Source organism: Patagioenas fasciata, chromosome 19 (assembly GCF_037038585.1).
Source record: "Patagioenas fasciata isolate bPatFas1 chromosome 19, bPatFas1.hap1, whole genome shotgun sequence".
NCBI classification, from domain to species: domain Eukaryota; kingdom Metazoa; phylum Chordata; class Aves; order Columbiformes; family Columbidae; genus Patagioenas; species Patagioenas fasciata.
This window is the reverse complement of record NC_092538.1, coordinates 4,575,322-4,586,565: the sequence shown is the minus strand read 5'-3', so window position 1 is coordinate 4,586,565 and position 11,244 is coordinate 4,575,322.

Below are 11,244 nucleotides of genomic sequence, written 5' to 3'. Positions count from 1 at the left end.
AACCTCACACGTGGCAGAAGTGTCCCCGAAGTCCAGGCTCAGCAGCAGAGGAAGCTGCGCACGGCCAAGAGGAATCTTGGCTGTGATGACTTTGAAGACATCAGGTTACAAAATGGAAAATCCCTCCCCAGCAGGCAGCGCACCTGCAGTTGGCCCTGACATTGCACAACTTGCAGGGGTTACTGGCAACTTCTGTGGGCAGCTGTGCAGCTATAAAACATCTGGCTGCATTTCATGGGGTGATCACGTACTTTCTGGGCCCCACTTCACAGCTCTGCAAGAGCAGTGCTGGTTACTGGCGAAGGCTGCTGAGTCTGCAGAGCTCACACACTGCTGTCCCAAATCAAAAACGCCACAGCTATCAAATCACAAGAGCATTTGTGCCACGAATCACATAACTCATAGTTTGGTTTCCCACAAAGTACATTTTCTAGATATCTTTCAGGAGAACATCCCTTCCCTGCCAGGAACAACCAGACTTGCGGTGACCGAACACAACACAGGCCAGTCTTGCAGGCTGTATTTTTATGAGCTTGAAATGCTTTGATTGCATTAAATACTTAAATCCACTCACTATGACGTTAAAAAGGCTGCCAAAAATGCAAAGCTTGCAGAAGGGAGAAAGCACAAGAGGAGGTTAAACCCAAGCAATAACTTTAGAGAGATGTAGCAATCAGTTACGGCAGATTCCAGGTACCCAAGTGGCAAGCACTGACATCTCCACTCTCCCCTGACTTAGCCATAGTCATCTTCATACTCCCACACTGAAGACAGCAAATCAGCATTAAACAAAGTCACAAACTTTTCTCCATTTACATGAGTGCAACAGTGAAAAACAATGGAAAAAGCTTGGCATTTTTATAAGACAGTTCAAATAAAAATTAATGGCACATGTAATAATAATTCCAAGCTTATTTTGTTTCCATTTATATCCAAGTAAGAGACAATTTTTGGTGCATTTGGTTTTATAGCTCAGTGTATATGCAGCAAAGTAAAAATTCTGCATATGGGAAATAAATAAGTGGCTACATGACTGGCTGACAGCAAGATTTGTAGAGCTAATTAGTTCAATGAATAGGAAAGGCACTCAAAACTAACAGCTCATCAAATACTTCTTCATACAAGAGAAATCTGTCACCCTGCCTATGCTGAATAAATATTTTTACTGTATTCCAGAGATCAGTGCCAACAGAACCAAATAAAAGCTGAACAAAAGAAAACAACAATAAAAAACCACCAAACTTAGCAAAACTCAGCCCAAAGCAATCGATGCACCTGAAACTCTGTAAAATAAAAACCCAAACACTACCCTCAACACTTCTCCATTTTGGTCCAGGGCCAAAGGCCATTCATTTTGGCTACTCAGACAGTGTCAACCGTGGATTATTGTGTTATTCCAGCCCTGAACAAACCAGCAGGTAGGAAACACAAGAAGTAACTCTGTCCTTCTGCTTGCAGTCTGTCCTGAAGGGCTCAAACCTCCGTATAGCCCCTTGGATTTCCTGTAAGTACAGACGTTTCTGCAGGAAGCTCTGGGTGCATTTTGGCAGAAGACACACATTAAACTACAAAAGTATTTACCTTTCCACTTGCTTATCCACATGCACGTGGCTGTGACCGCAGGACAAAGCAGAATTCAGGGCAATTCTAGCGCTCCCCAGCCCACATCAAGGGCAAACTCGGGAGTCACCCGTGTGCAAGACTCGTTTCAAAGACTGACAATCTTGAAACATCATGTAGCCCCTTAACAGAAGATCTAGGCCTATGATGAATTAGACCATATTTTTCAGTGCTGTTAGAGAGGTGAGGGGAGATAGTGCTTTATAGGGGTTGGAAAAACATCCCCTCTGCCTCTACATCAAATTCTGCACTCCCACAACCTGAACCACTGAAATAAAACTGCAAACACACGCTGCAGAAAACCTTGAAGTTGTTTCAGAGTCCATTGAACATCCCGTGCTGTTCCAGCAATGGGGTCCTGGCAGCTGGGGGTGTCCTCCATACACTGTCCCATACGCAAAGCAGGGCCCGATTCATACACCTCAGTCTACCTCGGATTGCAATGGAGGGGAAAAAGACCATACTTATCCATTTGTAGATTTTCTCCTGCAACAGCACGGGAACTGACCACAGCCTCATTGCTATTACACAGCCAGTTCGTACAGCTCAGCCCTCCCCAGGCACTCTGCAAATTAGAGGTTTTCAGTGTCCGTGAAACATGTCCTGCCATACAGTGTAAGAACTGCACGTACTCTTGTGCTTCAAGTCCTTTCTTGCATGTGCCTCTGCTACTGATGTACCATGTTGGAAATGATGATTAATCAGGAAGAAAGAACACATTCCCAAAGCGCGCTCATGGCCCGGTGGAAATGGCAACACCTTGTGTAGACATCTGAGGTCAGCCGGTCTCCGTGAGAGTTACCTACAGTGGTGCTTCAGGCTGAAGCAGGTCTAAGCAAGTGCTTTTGTGTCAGGGGGATCCAACAGGGTAATGCACAGCAGATTAAGGAAGCAATCATGTCTCGAAATAATAACAGATTAAGTGATAAAAATCAACAATGTTCTAGGAAGAGTACTGATAACCATGTATTTCACTTGGGTTTTTAAAACCCACATATATCACCTTATTCAATCCCCTTCTCTAATAAATTTGATTCCCAGGGATACTTTTATTCCCTCAGGAGAACTTGTATGAAATACATAATTATGAGAGACAAACCAGGTTGCAAGAAGTTGTTCTGGGCAGAAGGGTTAGTTACAGTTGGACAAATAAAAGAAAGTAGGTATCTATTCATACCTCATACTTCGTGAACACAGAAAATAGCACACTAAGTTACAAATACCACAGAAAAGAGGGAAAATAAAGAGGTAACAAGCATGAACTGAAGGCAGCTCACTGAAGGCTAAAGCAAGGACCATCTGTCTGTCCTTCCAGCAGCAAGTGCCAGTCAGGACAGCGAGGGGGGAAAAGGATCAAGTTTAGAAGCAGCTGATGGGAGGGAATCACTCACACAAACACCAAGAGACAAAGAAACTCCCTCAGAAAGACCCTGAGAGCTGCTCTGCATCTGGTCACAAACGAGCCTGCCCACCGCCAGCAGCTCCTGCCAGCTGATATCAGAACCGGCCCTGTTACAGAGAAATGTAATAATGTTAAATAGTCCAAAGTAATTCATGGCTTATACAGTTTTATTATTGACATTCAAGTAAACCATCGGCTCCTCTGGTGAGCAATATTTCTAATTGATTTGAAATTGTGATATACCTATTATTCAATCAACTCGGTTTTGCGAACTAAATTGATAGCCGAAACCATTCCAAGAGATATAACGAGAATGTAGCAGCTACATATTTAAAAGAGGATAAAAAGTAAACCATCTGTTTGCTTTTGTATAGTACTATAAAACATATCCTTGCCATCTCTTTTGATTTTGCCACTGTACTCCTTTGAAGAACTACACAGAAGAAAAACGCTTAGGCTATAGCTGGCTTTCATCCTACTCCCCAAATCTTAGTTCTCTTTTACAGCAAAGCATTACAATTCTGTTCATCTCTTTATTCCTATAATCCGGAGTTTCAAGCACACTCTTGGATATATAGGCCATTTGGGACAAACATGAATTGATGAAACATTGGCCTCATCTTTGAGCATTTCAAAACGATGACACATACACTTCAGTATTCAAATTCTTCTGAAACTGAGGCGCAGTAGAGAATGAAAGCAGAACTGAGTAAACTCACATCTGAACATTCATTTGTGATTTAACATTTTCACACCACTTTCTCAAATCTTCCCAAGCTTCCTGAATAACAAAGCACTAAAACAGGCGTTTCCAGCAAGATACTGAACCTGACTCTTGAAACCGTGGTACAAAAGAGGTTAATCGCAGTTTGTTTTACTCTCCCAGTGCTGACGCAGCCCCCACCGAGTTCAATAACTGTTCTCAGGTTGGCTAACGCAGGTGGCCAGCGTGAAGAAAATCTACATTCAAAACTAATATCATTCATGACAAATTGTTTCTATTGTGCTAACCCTCTGTCATGGAGGCACCCCGAGGTTCGTTTAAGGGTCAACAGGGTCCAAAGCAACTTTTATTAAACTGGTGCGAAACAGGGTTTTAGCACTCCAAAAGTGACTTGAATACAGGTTTGGATATCAGTTGAGGAAAATTATGAAGGGGCAGCAACTAATACAACAGGAGTTCCACAGAGTGCATGCACGTGGCTTCACCAAAACAATGCTGGAGCTGTCCCTGAGTCCGGGAAGAGTCCACACTTGGCTGAACACGGTGTGGGATTATGTTAAAGGGATACACGTACTCATAGTGAGTACAGAAAGTGTACACTCGCAATCCTGCAAGGAGAAATACACGTGCAAATGTGCACAGAATATTACACGTGCTTATGTGGAAGCACAGGAGGAAAATACACTCATGATCCTGCGAGGAAATAATCTATCCACGTGCTTGTATTGAGCACAGAAAGTACGTGTGCAAACGTGCACGGAACGTATAAATACACGTGCAAATATGCATGGAAAGTAGATACACTCGCAATCCTGCGAGGGTTAATTTTACTCACACACGTGGCGGCAAGGCAAGCGGAGTCTCCATCGCTGGGGGGGGCACTGGCTCCTGGCAGCAGCGGCTCAGCTCGTAACTCCAAGAGGTCCCGCACAAGGGCAGGGCCTCGACAAGAATCCCGTTTTTATAGCCTGATCAGATCTGACTGTGGGCATTCCAGAAGCTTCTCTGCACCCCCACACTGGCTGTGGGTGCCCCTGAAGTTTCCAAACATCCCCCACACTGGCCGTGGGTGCCCAGTGGCTCCCTGGCGCCTCAGCGCTCCCTTCTTAACAGCCCTGGCCAGGGGCTCTGGGGTCAAACAAAAGAAGCTGTCAGCCTCAAACAGCAGAGAGAGAGGTAGATGTGTTACTCCTTCCATATCGAAGGAAGGGAGGGGGAGAGAGGGGGGTTTGCATTCTGCCACACCCTCCAATCCTGAATTATTTCTGTGTCCAAGAAGATAGGCCAGGGGCAGTGCTGCAACTGTAATTAAAGTTCACTGAGTTGCTATTTCCACTATCAAGCCAAATAAGTCTTAGTAAGTCAGCAGTTCCAATTGCACAAGGCCAATATTTGACATTCACGTTATCAGCAGAGACACAATTTGTGCTTATCTGTTTATCAAAAGCACAATTTAAATCCACTCAGCTGTTGCAGAACCAGAGATCTAAAACACACAGCCTGCATCTTCCTCTTCATCTCTCTGGGCCTCTCATGCTCTGGAGACCAAATTCTCCCCGGGGTAAGGAAGCACAGTTGAGTTTCAGTGAAGGCATTAGAAACACCTCCTGTCCAACAAACTTAGGGCTTATTCCCATTGATCCCGGTTTATTCAAAGGGAACTGAATGAGTTGTTTACTTAGTTTTGGCACAAGCATGGCAAAATTGAGCAAGCTGTTAATTTAGGGTGTACAACCTTCATGACCTGATTGTATCAAAAGCTTAAACCAGGCAAGCCATGTAAGACACTTGGTATTGCAAATATCAGTCTTGTGAACACAAAACACACCAGTACCCCACACCAATAAGGTTACCACACATGAAATGACAAAGCAGCCACTTTGATTTACCATTCTGTCCAGATCCAGCTTGGTTTTAGCTTCCCAGTCAGTTCTTAGTAGAGAAAGGGAATTAATTTCATCCTGTATAAGAAACAGCAGAAGTAACAGAAATGAAACACTGGGGGAAATATCTCCTAACTTCTTTTACCAAAACTCTTCTTATAGAAGAGAGAGGGGAGGAAAATAAAAGAAAATAAAAGAAAATAAAGTAAATAAATAAATAAATAAATAAGGAAAACCTGATGTGCTTTTTGCATCATAAAGCAACACTGAATTCAGTCTTTGCCCTTAAGAACCAGGATTTTCAAAGCTGTGTATGTAGGTCAGGTACGTAAGCCCCACAGAAATTCAACAGCTTCCCTAGGTTATTTCTGAAATGTCTACTCTGAAAGAACACAAATTCTTAGATAAAGTCAACACGGGCCTTTCCACTTGGGATGAAACACCAGCTGAGAGCTGACAACTTCCATCTTTTCAGGTGTCAGCGTTTCGGCCTCTGCAAAAAGGTGAAGAACAGAATCCTCCTGCACAAAAGAGAAAATGAATTCATTTCTCAGTCGCGATAATGAAACCTCTAGCCCCAGAAATGCTGCTTTCTCTGCTAGTCCAAACACTCCCTGAGTCCATCTTGTCCCACCGGGGTCTTGGTCGGCACTCACAGGATGGTCCATGTCCAGCCCCGATGTGAGTAGTCTTGGGATACCTTGATAAAACATACCAGGGTTGATTTATATGGTTTTGTGTACATTGCTTTATAGGAGGGCAGCACAGGAACTGTAACCGAATCTTTCTGCACCGATGAAGCTGGATATAAACCAGGAGTAAAGCTAAACCTGTGTAAATGAATAACGTGTGTAAAAGGCAGCAGCACGGCTTGGACGTGAGTGAAATGGAGGCGAGTCTGACATACACACTGAAGAACTATGAGCGAGGCAGTCGCAGCAATTACTCTGCAGTTTTTGGCAGGAAGTCACCATAAAAAGTGGTCAATGCCATACACCAGAGACTGATGTTGCTTAGATTCTGTTTCATGTATGATAGTGGAAAAAAAAAAACCAAAACAAACAAACAAACAAACAAACAAAAAGATTGAAAAAATGTGCCCTATTTTTTTCTCTGGCTTACTTACAGAGGCAGAATTTACTGCTTCAGAGTAAGTTCCTTCATCTAATACTATTTTGGCCTTAAGATGGATTTAATCTGGAATCACTCCCCTGAACTGTTGCAGCCCAAAGTGTCCACAAGGGCTTGAGAAAAGACCTCTGCAATATGGAAAAGAGTGAAAAATGATTAGTGAAACATTTCACGAATAAAACAGTCCAGCCTTGGTAATAACCACCTTAATATAATAATGACAATAATTCTGCTGGTATAAGGAGCATATATGTCCATCATCAATTTATAACGCGATCTTCAATCTTCAATTTTTCTTCCATATTTGTGAGAATTCAGAGCGTCTTCTCTCAAGCCAATCTAATTATAACGCTAAAAAAAGCAAATGAAATACTTAAATTCACAAATTTGGTTCTCCCTCCTGCCTTGTGACACCTTTTCTTTTCGTTATGGTTGTGAACGCTAACGATGATGAAGCACGCTGGAATTGAGAAGATGAGCACATATAACTTGCTAAACTGTCTTCAATGTGTTGTGTAATGTTCAATATTGATTTTGATTCAACCAGACTCCTATTAAGAGTTATCTGTTCTAGCCAGCTGCCACACATACCTGCTCAGTAATGTGTTCAAATTCATTAACAGTTTTGTTTTAATAATATTTCATTTTAAAGTTTAATTTTATCCACACATTAGCTTCATATTACTTATGCAAATAAAAGCTTTATGGCTATATTAGCAATAATTCATTATCATTCCCTATTGGCTTAGTGAAGGAATTTGTAACTTCAGAGTACATCCAGAGCTTTTAATTGAAGATACTAAGGGAAGCCTACGTTTAGTTAGAATCATTTGCACATATAAATTAAATACAATGAATGTGAGTCTCTCAAACTCTTTCCAGAAAGACAGATGGTTGAGGATGGGACTGGTCCTGTCTGAAGGACGGTGCATTACGGTGCAACCCAGGGGCTCGGAGCAGGTGCCACGTGGTAGCAGGGCAGGAAGGACATGTCAAGATCTTACAGAGAGGTTGCAAACCCAGGTACGTTCTGTTTGCTGGGGCAGCAGGAGTATGTTTTGGTGCAACTTTACTCTATCTGTTGCTTTACATCTTCACAACTAACCCTATATAAGGAACTTATAGCAACAATATATGGAATACTGCAAAAACATGGAATTGATACTAGTTAACTACCTGTTGGGTATCACGACAGAAGTCCTACACGGCTGGGTCTTCTAAGTTCCAGTGTTTCTATCTCCATTTTGAAGGTGGAGGACTGGACCCTAAATTATCTCAAAACCTTATTAAGAAAACTGTATTGAAGATACTCCTTCATGCTCTAAATGAGCTCTTGCTGGATTAGGAACTGACTCATGTTTACTTTATTACGTCCCAAGTCACATAAGGACTGCGGGTATCTTCCCCATCTCCTACAGAAGATGTTTTAATTAGCCAATTATATTAGTAAAAAGCAATCTAATTTCTAGGCCAAACAATAGCATGGCAAAGATATTAAAATCAAATTAGCAAGACATACCAGTGTTTTCCTTTAGCATGCAAAAATGACCTCCTGCACAGATAATTAGCATTATGTCAGTGTGGTGATCTGTAGCAGTGTAAAAACACAAACAGCGGTAAGTAATGAAAAGGATAACAGGTGTAACAATTTCCCTCTACTGTCTCTCTCCAGCTTTTTGCCCTTTTAATTTAGATTATTAGTAATCACGGCATGTCCTTTAAACACATGCTTTAGAAAACAAACAGCGGTGTTTGCAAACAAGCAGCAATGCCGCTTCCAGGAGACAAGAGCTGCGTGCGGTTGCAGGAGGCTCAGTTCTCGGCTCACCGCTCGGTCCCCGCACGACACCGAAGTCGCGCAGTTTGCAGGAGGACAAACACCTTCCCACCTCTGTCCTCTCTCTGTTTCGGGGAGTGCTGGGAGGCAGACGGAGCCTCGTGATGCGCTGTGTACAAGGCAGAGCCCTGAACCCCCAGGCACTCAGGATGCTGAGGCACATTTGTAATGGGTTTTGTCCAAAAAGAAACTCCAGCAATGAAACCTTTAACTCTGGGTGGGGAAATGAAGCTTTTCTCATAAAATGCACATATTAAAAAAAGAAGGGGGAGAGAGGGAACAGATTTTACAGCCTCGACTCCATCCAGACTTTTTCTTTACTCACAACTACAAGTTTAAGAAGAAGCAGAGAATTAAAATGTTTGATGCAGGATGACGGGTGCTTTTGATTGCCAGCTAGTGAAAGTTGAAAGTAATCTTTTAAACTGTGCCTAGAATCCACCTTCTGAGATGGAAACAGACTGAAAACATGTTTGCTTGGGAATTAAAAACAGACATTTACAAAACAACCAGCTGCTTTGAAAGATGTGTATTTCCACCTTCCCCCAAAAGCAAACAGAAGCCTGTTCTTTGCAGCCCTGTGCCAGTGATCCCGCAGCAGAGCGAGTCCCAACAGTAACCTGCATTTCTCTGAATACGACATTTATCCTGCAAAGGCCAGGCCAGCAGAGCACCCGGCTTGGAAAAGCCAACAGATCAATTCTGCTTAACCCCTGAACTCTCAATCCTTATTACAACCTTTCACAGGTTCTGAAGTGTAAAAACCACCTCTAAACAAAACCAGAACAAAGTCTGGCATATCCGTTAAGGTCTGAGGGGCAAGGGGCTCTCTCCTGAGCCCCGAGGCACAGTCCCCGTTGTGGTATCAGCCCCAGTGTCAAGTTGAATGCGGGCTGTGAGCGATTGCTCCCCTACCAGCACATGACAGCCCAAAACCGCCCGGGATCGTACAGACACATTTCTGATCTGCTCTAATGTATTAAGTGAATAATTTCCCTACATAAAATGGTAGCTCTTAAAGGTGCAGTACATCCACCTATCTGAACCCAAATTTAATCTGTTGTAAATCAGTAGGAGAGAAGGATTAGAGGACTGGAGGGACGATCTCTCCTTCCCTGGCTGTTGGTGTATCACACATTTCCGGCTGTATTTACCAGACTGTTGAATGGAAATTGGGAGAGGATTTACAATCAAGAAGGCAGGCAAATGAAATACCAAGTACTTCAGCACTGTTCTGATGTAACTGCTGTCAATGTTGCTAATTACTGCTCTGAAGTTAATAGAACTGTACATATTTTATTTTGTCTGAAGGAGCACACGGTCCTTTTACAACGTTTCAACGCAGAATTCCTTCCCCTTATGCCAGCTGATGTGCTGCTTACCAGCCACCCCAAAAAACCCCCTAGGATCATGCACTGGATTAGACCACACATTCTATCAGCTGAACACAAGGGTTGGTTAAAGACTCAGGTCTCTACATGCTTTCTGTCAAACACACATACAAGAGCATCCACATATTTTTGGAACTACTGATATTCAAACCCGTGACCCCGGGGCTACACTTGCTCCTGTTAACAGTTGGCATTAATACTTTCTTACCTGGCTGTGTCCAAAGAGGGTCTAACACCAGCCTCTTAAAAAGACCAAGGAGTTTTTGTATCTCTTCTTAGAAAGGTCATTTTTTGCCATTTTCTAGCTACAGAAAATACAATATTCTGAAAAGTCAGTAATTCTTCACCACAGGGTGGAACTGGGATGGGAATATAGAGACAAACAGCGCATTGAGAGCACAACGTGCAGGATCCCATCCCGAATGCTCCAGAATCTGAGTTCTAGCGCCACCATTTTGGAATGAACTTCCCTCCCCCAGCGCTTAGCTACAAGTGTTTGAGTAAAGAATGCTAAATTACATGCGAGTCACATTAAGAACAATCAGTCTCATGTAATAGGGAATCTAATAGTTCATAAATGAGATGCAAATTCATTTTTACGGGTGCACTATAGTAAGCCAATTATTTCAGAGCTCTTCAATTACGCGGTTTCAAAAAGCTGAATTGCTTTAAATATTTTTTTTAAGCTTTAGGTTTTTCTATAGCTTATAAGGAAAAGAAAACATATCTGCCTTGCAAGTAACATAAAAATAAAAAAGACCAACCCCAAAACCCAGCCCCAAAAAGCATCACGCCAAGTTGGAAGCAGGAGCAATATAAATAGAAAAGAACAAGCCAGCTGGCAACCCACACAAAGAGATGGAGACAAGGGCTCTGTGTTCCCACCCATCACAGGCGTTCACGACCCGTCCTGGGTGAGCACCACAACTGCTCCAGCAGCACTGGGGATCTCAAGAGCAGTGCTGGAAGGCAGGAGGGCTCTGCAGAGGGATCTGGATAGACTGGAAAAATGGGCTGATTCCAATGGGATGAAGTTCAACAAGGCCAAGTGCCGGGTCCTGCACTTTGGCCACAACAACCCCCTGCAGCGCTCCAGGCTGGCACAGAGTGGCTGGAGAGCAGTCAGGCAGAAAGGGACCTGGGGGGACTAATGGACAGGAAGCTCAACGTGAGCCAACAGTGTGCCCAGGTGGCCAAGAAGGCCAATGGGATCCTGTCCTGTATCCAAAATAGCGTGGTCAGCAGGACAAGGGCAG